General features: G+C 38.2%; 1 long non-coding RNA gene across 2 annotated transcripts in view; it reads right to left on the reverse strand.

Moving 5' to 3' along the window:
• LOC127492966 (uncharacterized) overlaps positions 1-14,211 on the reverse strand; it is a 60,992-nt gene that overhangs the window by 11,597 nt on the left and 35,184 nt on the right. For both annotated transcript variants that reach the window (XR_011388954.1, XR_011388953.1), the window contains exon 3: positions 9,065-9,220. This is a non-coding gene — a long non-coding RNA (uncharacterized lncRNA). The remainder of the gene's footprint in view (positions 1-9,064; positions 9,221-14,211) is intronic.

Below are 14,211 nucleotides of genomic sequence, written 5' to 3' on the forward strand. Positions count from 1 at the left end.
CATTCTCCCAGAAAGATCCAACTATAAAAAAGTCATGAAACAAACTGGATTTTAAGGACATGGTGTCAAACCCTATCCTACCACTGCCACCAATACCTCCTTCCCCCACCGCTACTACCCATTAGAGAAGGGAAAATGCTGGAAGAGAAACTGAACCAAACTATTGAGTTGATCTCTTCTCTTTAGGAAATGAGCTGAAGGAATTTGAATGGTTATGTGCATTTGACTTATAATATCAGGAAATTAGACATTCTTTTGGAAAATGTAGAGAATTTTTTAAAAATGAATCTAAAACTTTCTAATTTAATATATATTTATAAATATAAAATATTTAAGGAATCTTTTGGGGATGAGTTCCATTACAAATCACATAAGCAAAAAAAGTATTAAGTAGAACAAACAAACAAAAATACTAAGAGGGATAACGTATTAAGTTGTTCATCAACAGTCAGGACAAGGGCTGATCAAGTCACCATTTCTCATAGTGTTCATTTCACTTTAACAGGTTTCCTTTCTGGTGGTTGGTTACTTGTCACCGATCAGGGAGAACATATGATATTTGTCCCTTTGGGACTGGCTTAATTTACTCAGCATGTTTTCCAGATTCCTCCATCTTGTTGCAAATGACTGGGTTTCATTCTTTTTCACTGCTGTATAGTATTCTATAGAGTACATATCCCATAATATTTTCAAACTGTTGAAATCTTTACTTAGTATATACTAAATTGATTCTCTGTATATAAAGATTAATTGAAAATGAATCTTGATGTGAATGGGATTGGAGTAGGAATGGGAGATGGGATGGTTGTGGGTGGGAGGGGAGTTATGGGGGTAAAAAACCACTATAATCCGAAAGTTGTACTTTGGAAATTTATATTCATTAAATAAAAGTAAAAAAAAAAAGAATCATTTCATTCAAATTAGCCCTGAAGACGTTTCTGCTTATGGTCCAAGAAGTCAACTTCCTGTTTCTAAACTAGAAGCTCTCAATCGTTTTTTTTTTTTTTTATTTAGTAAATATAAATTTCCAAAGTACAGTTTATGGATTACAATGGCTTCCCCCCCCCATAACTTCCCTCCCACCCACAAGCCTCCCATCTCCTGCTCCCTCTCCCATTCCATTCGCATCAAGATTCATTTTCAATTTTCTTTATATACAGAAGATCAATTTAATATATATTTAGTAAAGATTTCATCAGTTTGCACCCACACAGAAACACAAAGTATAAAGTACTGCTTGAGTACTAGTTATAGCATTAATTTACATTGTACAACACATTAAGGACAGAGATCCTATATGGGGAGTAAGTGCACAGTGACTCCTCTTGTTGATTTAACAATGGAAACTCTTATTTATGGTGTCAATAATCTCCCTAGACTCTAGTGATGGGTTGCCAAGGCTATGGAAGCCTCTTGAGTTCTCCAACTCTGATCTTATTTAGACAAGGCCATAGTCAAAGTGGAAGTTCTCTCCTCCCTTCAGAGAAAGGTATCACCTTCTTTGATAGCCCATTCCTTCCACTAGGATCTCACTCACAGAGATCTTTCATTTAGGATTTTTGTTTGTTTGTTTTGTTTGTTTGTTTGTTTTTGCCAGAGTGTCTTGGCTTTCCATGCCTAAAATACTCTCACTGGCTCTTCAGCCAGATGTGAATGCCTTAAGGGCTGATTCTGAGGCCAGAGTGCTGTTTAGGACATCTGTCATTCTTTGAGTCTGCTGTGTATCCCACTTCCCATGTTGGATAGTTCTCTCCCTTTTTTATTCTATCAGTTAGTATTAGCAGACACTAGTCTTGTTTATGTCATCCCTTTGACTCTTAATCCTATCAGTATGATCAATTGTGAATTGAAATTGATCACTTGGACTAGTGAGATGGCATTGGTACATGCCACCTTGATGGGATTGTATTGGAATCCCCTGGCACATTTCTAACTTCACCATTTGGGGCAATTTTCCTTTGGGAATTTACCCAAAGTAAATTAAATTGGCAAATAAAAGAGCTGTCTGTACCTCAATGTTTATTGCGGCTCAATTCACAATAACTAAACCTGGAATCAACCCAAATGCCCATCAACAGTAGACTGGATAAAGAAATTATGGGACATGTACTCTATAGAATACTATACAACAGTAAAAAACAATGAAATCCCGTCATTTGCAACAAAATGGAGGAATCTGGAAAACATCATGCTGAGTGAATTAAGCCCATCCCAAAGGGACAAATATCATATGTTCTCCCTGATTGGTGACAATTAACCAGGCACCAAAAAGGAAACCTGTTGAAGTAAAATGGATACTACGAGAAACAGTGATTTGATCAGCCCTTGTCCTAACTGTTGATGTACAATTTAATACTTTATCCCTTTTAGTATTTTTTTGTTCTACTTCATACTATTGGTTGAACTATTTAATTAACACACAATTATTCTTAGGTGTTTAAATTTAACTGAAAAGTGATCCCTTTTAAATATAAAATTGGGAATAAGAGAAGGAGGAGATGTACAATTTGGGATATGCTCAATCAGAGAAGCTCTCAATCTTAATATGTCCCTTTATTTTAAATGTTTATCAATTTATTTGAAAGTCAGAGTTAGAGGGAGAGACAGAGACAGAGAACTTCCATCTACATTCATTTCTCCGATAGCAACAGTGGCCATCGATGAGCCAGGCTGAAGCCAGGAGCTAGGGGCTTCATCTGGGTCTCCCATGTGGGTGGCAGGGGCCCAAACACTTTGGCCATCTTCCGTTGCTTTTCCCAGGACATTAGCAGGAATCTGGATCGGAAGCAGAGCAGCAGGGATGTGAACCAGTACCCATATGGGATGCCAGCATCACAGGAAGCAGCTTTACCTGCTGTTATAATGACAGCTCCAATAGATCTTTTTTATTTTAATTATTTTGCTATACTGCATTTATGACCCCAAAATAAAATTCATATATAATACAAGCTATCAACATATGATTTCAAGAAAGAAAAAGAAGAAGAAAAGAAAAAAGGGAAGGAGGAAAGGAAGGAGGCAGGGAATGAGAATGAATATCCTAACTATAAAATTGTAGAGCCAGAATCTGAAAAAACTTGCAACAATTTCTATTCCAACATGTAAGAACTTGGGCACAAGTACACCAAGAAGTATATGAAATTGTCAGATGCTTTTACTTACATGAAATGAATAAGATATGATTTGTGGCAAGTAGGATGGAGTGAACTTATTTTCTATGTACATCAAAAGCAAATAATAGAAGTATACATAAAAGCAAGAACAAAATCTGATGTGAGGGGAAAAAATGTAGGCAGAATAATTCCTTCCTCCAAAGATGCTTATGACCTGATCCCTGAAACATGTGACTGTATGAAATTACAGAGCAAAGAAATGAAGGATGTGCCAATGAAAATAAGATTGGTAATCAGCTAACCTTCCAAGGGACATTATCCTGGATTGTGTATGTGCATATCATGTATGGGTGAGGGTTCTTAAAAGTAGAAGAGTCAGAAAGAGATATAGAGACAGAAGCCAGGTCAGAGAGGTGCGGACGTGAGGAGCACACAGCTCACATTTGCTAGCCTTGAAGGTGGAGGAGACCACGTGCTTAGGAAAGCTGGAAGCCTCCAGAAGCTGAAAAAGTCAAAGGTTCACCTCTAGAGCTGCCAGAGAGGAACATGTCCTGGGCAATCCTTGATTTTAGCCCAGTGAGACCTGTTAGACTTCTAACCTACAGAATTGTAAGAGATCCAATTTTTGTTGTTTTCTTGCTGTAAATTTGTGATGAATTGTTACATCAGTGGTAGAAAATCAAGGCAAGTAAGTAGAATAGTCTTGTAAGATACGACAATGAGAGACATGACTTTAATCAAAGTAACAATGACAAGTCAAGACAAATTACAATCATCCATAGAGGAAAATGGGGAACCATGATAGCTTCACAAATGAATTGAGTTTTGTAAATATGAGAATAGAGTCAAAACAACTACTTAAATTATAGTGTGCAATTAAGCAGTGGTCTCTCCAGAGAAAATACAGCTCATTTCTGGAAATTCTAACACCTGCCACAGTGTCAGTCTCAGTTAAGTTTTTTTCTTTTATCTATATTGGCAAAGTAATTTTTTTTTCTTTTCCTTAGTAAATCCGTATTTTTACATCCTTGCCTTGGATGTGCAAAGTTAACCCCCATCAATGACCAGGGCTTTTTTTTGTTCTTGTTCGTATTTGCTTTTTTCAAGCTCCCTGAAACACTTACCCTGCCTTTCTCCACATACTGCCTTTAAACTCAGCCCTGGCCTCTCTGATTGCTAAGAATCCCCAGTTTGCACGAAAGCTATGATCTCCTTGTCTTTAATTTTCTTGATTTTTTTTGTTTTTCCATAATCCACTTTATTTCTCACTCTGTAAATGATTTTCTTCTTTCATAAATGGCTGCATTTTGTTTAATTCACTGCTGCATTATCAGGAAATATCCTCTGTATTTAAGATCCTCCAAAGCCCTTTGTTAAATTCTAAGCTCTGTCTTGAAATGTACGTCTCAGTTATTATTGGTTTTGGAACTTACTGATGTGTGTGAGTGCTTATTTTTCTTAATTTTTATTCATTTATTTAAATTTTATCTGAAAGAGAAACAAAGATAGACATTCCACATGCTCATTCACTCCCCAAATGGCTATAATAGCCAGCACTGGGCTAGGCTAAAGTCAGGATCCCAGAACCCATTTGGGTCTCCCACATGGGTGACCAAGACCCAAGTACTTGAGCCATCATTTGTCACCTTCCTATTCATTAGCAAGAAGCTGGATGGAAACAGAGGAGCTAGTACACAAATCCTGCACTCAGATATGGGATGCTGGCATCCACATTGGCAATGTAATCTAGTGGCCAAATGCTCACTCTCTTGAGTGCTTGTTTTTTAAACATGATCAGTTCAATGAGAATGGGAAGAATTTGTAATAGTTAAGTGTGAAAGTGGGGAAACAATTGAAAATGGTTACAAATATTACAAATATAAAAATGTTCATTCAATAACAGCTAATACCAGATAGAGTCATTGTTGAATTTGCAATTGTTGGGGATTTGAATCACTTGATTATGTGAATGAGATATATAAAACCGTCTTTATTTGTATAAATTCAACAGATATTCATTAAATCATGTAATGTACCTGAGTATGTTCCTATATAACATTAAAAATAGGCATATGTTTGAAAAATTATTCATTAGTTGCATTATCTTTGGATTTCTTGTACTTTGGACCATCTTAAACAATTAGGTAAATAATTATATGTCTAACTGTGAGGTCTGCTCTTCTCTTCCTCTGTCTCCCTTCTCCTCCTCCTCCTCCTTCTTCTCCTCCCTCCATCTATTCATCTGTGCACCTATCAATTTATTATGCACTATTTGCTACATTCTTCACTAAGGTAAGTTCTGGTAATGTGCTTATTTCAAGATTTTGCATCTGTTAGGGAAATGACAGCCTACTATAGTTCATTACTGTCTGGTTAAACCTTGCATTTTCCTTCGTATAAACTTTTAACACCTTCCAGTGACTTTTAGGATAAGGTCTTCCAAGACCTTTCATATTTTGATGAAACATATTATTATGTTGAGGAGGGGCAGGGGATGGGATGATGGAACTTCCATGTTCAGAGCAGTACTACACAACTACATTAAAAAGAACTGAACTACACCTTGCATGGCTTTTGAACACCCCACAAATATTCAAATAGATGAAATTTCATGGGAGCCCGTTGTCAAATTCTGTTTTTCAGAATGCAAAAGCTCTTACTTTATTTAACTTGGGGGAATGATTTTAATATACACTTATTTTGATGGTCATTTCAACAAAGATGCTCAGGTAGCCCTCTTGGCAATGTGTGTGTGTGTGTGTGTGTGTGAGAGAGAGAGAGAGAGAGAGAGAGAGAGAGAAATATATATGGAGAGAGAGGGAGCAGGTGATTTTGGTTGGGATAGGGAAGATGGAGGATAAAAAAGAGTGCAGCTGAAGTCCTCTTCTTGCCTCTTGTCCCATTACCTTGTAACAAGTAGAGCCAGTTCCAAATCCCTACTCAGAACACTGGATCCAGTAGAACAGTTCTTTAATTATGAGGAGGAAAGAAAAATAGGGTGAAATATCTGATCTCAGGCAATGGGGGTCAACATCCCTCATTCTCCAGATTCTTGTATTGGATGTTCTCATACTGCACAGTGGAATTATCAATGGAACTTAAGGAAATACAAATGTTAAGAACATTAGGAAATACCCTAACTCTTTCTAATGTAAATGACTTAGAGTATGGCCTGGTAATTCTAAACTAGTTCTTTTCACAGCCTAAGATTAGGGAATTATAGTCTAGAAGTATCTTAGAAAAAGCTAAAAATTTTTTAGAATATAAAATACTCAGTATCCAATAAGGTAAAATTAAAAATGCCTGGCATCTAATTAAAAATTACTAGGCATAAAATGAGTGAGAAAAGCACAACCATAACAAAGAGGAAAACATCAGTTAATCATAAGCAATCAATCAGAACTAACAAAGATGGTATAACTAGCAAAAAAGGACATTAATATGCTTACAACTGTTGTATACACTAGAAGAGCGTAAAGACTGAATACAATATTGAGAGAATTGAAAGATATATGAGAAGCAGAAGCAAATACAACTAGGGATAAAAACTACAATGTCAGAGATGAAAAATAAACTGAATTGTATTAGGAGCAGACAAAGCACTGCAGAAATGAAGACTTAGTAGCAGGGTAAGCTGCTTATACCAGCATCCCATTTGAGTACCATTTGCGTCTACGTCCAGTCTATCTTCCTACTAATGCACCTGGGAAAATAGCAGAAGGTAGCCAAAATGCTTGTGCTCCTGCCACCTACATGGGAGAACTAGGTAGGGTTCCTGGCTCCTTGCTCCTCGCTTTAGCCTGGCCCAACACCAGCCGTTGTGGTCATTTGGCAAGTGAACCAATGGATGCAAGACACTGCCCCCTCTCCTGTACCTATAATTCTACCATCCAAATATTAAAGTAATTTTTTAAAAAGTAACCAAGAGATATGCCAGTAATATTAAAGTCATTATGTGGAAGGTATGCAGTATAGCAGTAGAATGGAGGGTGGTGCTTTAGACCTTACAACTAAACTCAGAAACAGAAAACCAATTTTGTAGAGAAAGGAAGACACAAATGTTCATGACAAGTTTTTTATATCACAGTTCCAACTAGCAAACTTATTTAATACATCTGAACCCATAACAATTATGAGGGGTCCTCAACATTTCAAGGAAAAGGTGCTTTATCTTTGAATTCCATTTTCCATGAGCCTTTTGAAATACCCTCATATAGGATTTCCATGAGGTCAGAACAAAACATCTGGGAAGATACTGAACAGGATAACCTACCCATGTTCTCAAATCAATTGCACAGGAACTCTAAATGAGAGCAACAGAGAAGAATTAAATATTAAATAATAAAGAAACTGTGGCAAAAATTAGGGCAGTGGGACATTCATAGCACAACCGGTTGGCTGGGCCATAAAAATGGGGCAGTTTGTTCTTATCTCCTCCTACCTTACCTACCTTCCCTTGAGCCCTTCTGTTCACCTAGACTCTCTGCATTGTTAGGGCTCTAGCACATTTCCCCAAAGCCCATCCTTAGAGAGATCCTCATGGATAATATCTATTAAAATGTTGGGTAATGGGACAGGCAATCAAAATACTGTTTGAGATGCTTCCATTTCACCCCAGAGTGTCTGTGTTCAATTCCTGATAGGGCACCTAACTGCAGCGCCTGGCGAATGTGGTCCTTGAAGGCAGCAGGTGATGCTCCAGTGAATACCTGCCCCCTGGGTGAGATCTCCAGAGGAAGCTCCAGGCTCCCAGCTTGGCTTCACCCAGTCTAGGGCATTTGGGGGTGAACTAGCAGATGAAAAATTCTCTCATTGTCTCTCCCTCTCACACAAATAACTAATATATATATATATATATATATATACAGAAAATGCTTGTACAAATCCTCTTAAAAACTAGAAAAGGCATCTAGTACTTGACATGTAAATGAAGAACTAGCGGCAAGGAATTCACAGAAGGCCTATGAACCCATAAGATTGATAAAGTGATGAAGATACTGGTTATCCTAATTTGGTCATCCCATGTGGTACACATATTGCATTATCACACTCTACCCCATAAACACATATAGTTACTGTTGGTCAATTACAAAGGAAATAAAAAAGAAACAACTGGGAAAAGTTAGAGATGTCCAAGGTGCTTGTCTCCACTGGGCCCTTAGATACACATATTATTTTTTTATTATTTTAATATGTTTTCTAGAAAGAAATACATATATGTCTTACCTTCCCAAGGGAATATTGTCTCTTTCCATAATCTAAAGGAACTTGAGGAGATTTGAATTAACAGTCATTATCCCTCATTATTTCTCATTTATTCAATATAAAAGCAGGGGCCAGTGCTGTGGCATAAGGTAAAGCCACCGCCTACAGTGCCAGCATCACATATGGGCACCAGTTTGACACTTGGCTGCTCTACTTCCAATCCAGCTCTGCTACGGCCTGGGAAAACAATGGAAGATGGCCCAAGTCCTTGGGCCCTTGGCACCTGCATGGGAGACCGAGAGGAGGCTCCTAGCTCCTGGCTTCAGATCAGCCCAGCTCCAGCCATTGTGGCAATTTAGGAAGTAAGCCAGTAGAAGGAAGATCTCTTTCTCTGCCTCTGCTTCTACCTCTCTGCAACTCTGCCTTTAAAATAAATAAATAAATCTTTTAAAAATGATATTATGAATAGGAACAAGAATTTTGACATGAAGGACTGTTTTACAGGCAAAAGCAATAGATAAAAATGATTGAATTAAGGAAAAATATAATCCATGTGGGTGATGAGAATATACATTTCTAGGCTAATAGCATTTTATAAACTTAGTGATTTCAAGGGATACTATAATAGCCAAAATGTAGAAAATAGAAAATAATTGGAACAAAAAGGAAAATAGCAGAGACATTAGAAAAGTAAACAGGGATAAACAGCCTTGTAATTATAATGTTTATGCTTTTTAATAATTTACTGGCAGCAGATCTTGATAAATTGTTAAATGTTTCTTCCTCTCCATCCTCTTCTTGAGTACTTTGAGCCTCTTATTTACTCACAGCAGCGGATGAGTGTGTTCCCATCACAGGAATGAATAATTGGGTATGAACCTTATTTGAACAGAAAAGGCTTTCTTAAAAAAAAAAAAAGGTGTGGTGTTGCTAATGGGTTGAGATCATCACGCACACATTGCACACACAAATTTCTGATAATAGTTTATGACGGTTTGTATCACATCTTGTCAAAATTATTATTTCATAAATATAAATTAACCAAATATCACAGAAACTCCTATCAACAACATCTAAAGGGAAACAACACGATATACCCACAAGTTCTGAGATTATTCTAGAGGTGGGGAGAATGCTAATTTCAGAAAAATGTTGTGACCTTAAATATCTATTCACTTAAGCCTTTTATAATCCTCACTCATATTTCTTTTAAAAATAAGTCACATGTAATAGCTATCTAATAGCTCTTTTAAATAATTATTGCGTCATAAAGATCTTTGTGGTTATTTACTGCTCCCCAGTGAAATTCAGGTTGATTTTTTTTCTGCTTCTAATGTTGTTTCATTTCTCTTAATCTTTCCAGAGGACTGTTTCTAATACTTTTTTTCTGCTTCTTTTCCAATGTTTATTCCTTTCCTTGATGACATGTGCCATCTTTTAATTATTTTATGTCCAGTCCATCTGTTGCAGTTCTGCTTTCATCGTATTCCTTTGTTTTCTAACTCTCAATCTAATGCATGACTGTCTCTGGATCATCTATATGCTGCTCTCTCAGTATTAGGGGTTTCATAGTATTTAGAAGTAATATTGCAAGCTGACACAACCTTCTAATAAGCCAGGATCAATGCCGTAAGAGCAATGACCAGGGAAAAATGCCAAACAGGGTAAAAATTTAACAAGATTGTAATTAAGACTTACACCCAAAAAATTATTCAAAACTTTCACTCAACTGTCTACTTTAGATTTGATTATTCCCTACTTGAATAAATACTCAAAGAATAGTTTTTAAAGAAAATATCAGCTGTGTTAAGTATTTGATAAGGTCATGATACACATTGTATTTTTCTGTTTCAGAACCTCAGTATTGAAGAAAAATTAGAATAAATCCCATTATTGTATAGTATCACTTATTGGCATTAGGCATTGAGTGTTGCTTAATTGTCCTCTTGTGATAGTTTAAAAAAGCACTTGTGTCTTAGCCTAGTGCAAAATATTTTTTTTAAATAGTTATATGTTGGGGCCTGCACTATGGTGTAGCAGGTAAAGCTTCCTCCTGCAGTGCCGACATCCCATGAGTGCCTGTTCAAGTCCCGGCTGCTCTACTTCCGATCCAGCTCTCTGCTATGGCCTAGGAAATCAGTAGAAGATGGCCCAGTCCTGGCCCCTGCACCAGCATGGGAGACCTGAAGGAGGCTCCTGGCTCCTGGCTTCAGATCGGTGAAGCTCCAGCCATTGATCTGGAGAGTGAACCAATGGATGGAAGACCTCTCTCTCTCTCTCTCTCTCTCTCTCTCTCTCTCTCTCTCTCTGCCTCTCCTTCTCTCTCTGTGTAACTCTTTCAAGTAAATAAATAAATATTTTTAAAAAATAGCTATTTGAAAGGCAGAGCTACTGAGAGAGGAAGAAAGAGAGAGAGAGAGGTCTTTCATCTGCTGGCTTACTCGCCAGATGAGCACAAGTGCTGGGGTTGTGCCAGACCAAAGCCGGGAGCCAGGAGCTTCACCCTGGCCTCCCATGTGGGTGGTGGGGCCCGATAACTTGGGCCATCTTCTACTGCTTTCCCAGGACACAGCAGAGAGCTGGATCTGAAGAGCTGCCAAGGCTCAAAACAGCACTCCTTCAAAATGAACGCTGGTCCCCCAAACATTTTTTTTAGCATTGCTTGTGCTTGCTCCCAGCCACAAAGCAGGGCTTTAAGAACCTTAATAAACAACAGGATGTCCTTGATGAGGGGTAATCTCATGGCTGCTGTAACAAATGCTGCAAATTGTGTGGCTTAAAGTGACAGAAGCTTCTCTAACGCTTTTGGAATGAAGAAGTCTCAAATCAAGATGTTGCCAGGCAATGGTCTACTGGAAAGCTCTAGGGGAGGATCCTTCATTAACTCTTCCAAGATTTTGATGGCAGCTGGAAAACCTTGAGGCTTCTTGCTTGTGGCAAAATAACTCCAGCCTCTTCCAGAGCCTTCTTGTGTGTCTGGGTCTCCATGTCTTTTTTCTCATAAGTACCCCGGCACTGGTCTTCTGCAATCACATATGACTCACTTGATTATCATCTAACTTGATTATTTCTGCAAAAGGCTTATTTCCAAATAAAGTTATATTTATAGGTAAAAGGGTTAGTATTGAGCAAATCTTTTTTGATAACAAAATTCAACCCCTAACAGATTCCTTTCCTTTCTTAAAAAAATTTAATCATAGTGATGGTGTATCTAAATGTGATGTTATATACACTGTAGATGTTTAATTCACATTATTTGATTTTGATTTCTCTACTTCTAATGCTTTTTAATACTAGCGATGTTTATTGTAGTAGCATTAATAACTGTCAGAGAGAAAGGATATTCTGCTTTAAACAGATGGAAATGCAAATTCTGATTTAAAAAAACCCTGATATGATGGTCAAATAGTATCTTTAATGTTGAACATGGTGGTGGGAATGGGAGAGGGAAGAGATGTATAATTTGGGACATGCTCAGGCTGACTTGCCCCAAGTGGTGGAGTTGGAAGCATACCAGGGGATTCCAATTCAATCCCATCGAGGTGGCATGTACCAATGCCATCTCACTGTTCCAGGTGATCAGTTTCAGTTCACAGTTGGTCATGGTGAAGGGACTGGGAGTCAAAGGGAGCACATAGACAAGTCTAGTACCTGCTAACACTAACCGATAGACTAAATAAAGGGGAGAGTGATCCAACATGGGAAGTGAGATACTCAGCAGACTCATAGAATGGCAGATGTCCTAAATAGCACTCTGGCCTCAGAATCAGCCCTAAAGGCATTCGGAGCTGGCTGAAAAGCTCATGAGAGTATTTCAGGCATGGAAAGCCAAGACACTCTGGCAAAAGATCTCTGTGAGTGAGATCCCAGTGGAAAGAACAGGTCATCAAAGAAGGAGGTACCTTTCTCTGAAGGGAGGAGAGAACCTCCACTTTGACTATGACCTTGTCTAAACAAGATAAGAGTCGGAGAACTCAGAGGGCTTCCATAGCCTTGGAAACTCATGACTGGAGCATAGGGAGATTACTGATGCCATAGACAGGAGTGTCAATTGGTAAAGTCAACAACAGGAGTCACTGTGCACTTACTCCTCATGTAGGATCTCTATCCTTAATGTGCTGTACATTGAGATTTAATGCTATAACAAGTACTCAAACAATATATTTCACTTTGTGTTTCTATGGGGGTGCAAACTGTTGAAATCCTTACTTAATGCATACTAAACTGATCCTCTGTTAAAAAAAAAAAAAAAAAAAAAGAAATTTTCAATTCCCAACTTGACTCTCACTGGGATTAAACATGACAATAGGTCTGCTCTGATTTCATCATCATTTAAAAAAATCATCTATTATTTTTCACTTTATGTTTCTGTGTGGGAGCAAACTGTTGAAATCCATACTTGATGTATACTAAGCTGATCTTCTGTATATTAAGATAATCGAAAATGAATCTTTATGTGAATGGAAGGGGAGAGGGAGTGGGAAAAGGGAGGGTTGTGGGTGGGAGGGATGGTATGGGGGGGGAAGCCATTGTAATCCATAAGTCGTACTTTGGAAATTTATATGCATTAAATAAAAGTTAAAAAAAAAATAAACCCCAATATATGAATGTTAATTATAAATAGTACATTGACTTCTGCAAAAAAGTTCAGGAGCAACTTACCATATTCCTATAAATCAAAGTAAGCATACTTTGAAAAACGTAATGAAACTCAAGCTTTCCATGAATGGTGACCAGGTGTTAAGATCTGAAAATTCAAAAGCTAGTGAAGAGAAAGAGTACAACTCTTACTTCTCATTTCAGTTCATTATACTAATTAAAATTAAAATTCTCTCCATTAAAATTACTAGCAGCTGTATGGTTCTTGTTACTATTGTTGGTGTACTCAGAAAATGCTCTGAAGAGAGCATCAAGACTTGTTTGTGATCCACACACCCACACAGCCTTGACACGTGGGGAAGATTTCAGGCAGCATAACTAATAAAGTTAGTGTGCTCTTGTGAGCAGATAACAGCATGTTTGAAGATAGCACATTAACCCTGGTGTAAAGTATTGATTATATTCCAGCAGAGGAAATGAGAGAACAAAGACAAAATGTTTTTAATTCTTATCCTGTTTGCTCTTCTTGTTTTACTCCACTTCAGTTTACACCTATACTCAAGAACACAAAAAAATGTATCACCCGACCTCAAAGCAGTGTTATTTTTCCTACACACTTTCATAACAATTGGATGCTTTGAAGAAGAGATGCGCAATCTAACTTAGAAAGAGATGAATGAGAAATATGGTCCAAACACAAGTAGCTGTGAACTCAATTCACTGTTTGCTATTATGAAAAAGATGAGAGAAGAAGGAGGCTGGGAGGGAGGGAGGAAAAAGTGAGAAAAGAGGGAGTGAACAGAGGGAAGAAGAGTTAAAGGGCTGGCGCTGTGGCACAGGGCAAAGCACCTGCAGTGCTGTCAAACCATTTGGGCTTGGGTTCAAGGCCCAGCTGCTCCACTTCCAATCCGGCCCTCTGGTACGGCCTGGGAAAGCAGTAAAAGATGGCCCAAGTCCTTGGGCCCCTGCACCCATGTGGGAGACCCAGAAGAACCTCCTGATTCCTGGCTTCGGATCAGCTCAGCTCTGGCTGTTGCGGCCATCTGGGGAGTGAACCAGCAGATGGAAGAACTTTCTCTCTCTCTCTCTCTCTCTCTCTCTCTGCCTCTCTGTAATTTTGCCTTTCAAATAAATAAATAAATCTTTAAAATTTTTAAAAAATAAAACAAGAGTTAAGGGGGGGCCGGAGCCGTGGCTCACTAGGCTAATCCTCCGCCTTGTGGTGCCAGCACACTGGATTGTAGTCCCGGTCAGGGCGCCGGATTCTGTCCCGGTTGCCCCTCTTCTAGGCCAG

The sequence above is a fragment of the Oryctolagus cuniculus genome, chromosome 5, assembly GCF_964237555.1.
Source record: "Oryctolagus cuniculus chromosome 5, mOryCun1.1, whole genome shotgun sequence".
Classification (NCBI taxonomy): domain Eukaryota; kingdom Metazoa; phylum Chordata; class Mammalia; order Lagomorpha; family Leporidae; genus Oryctolagus; species Oryctolagus cuniculus.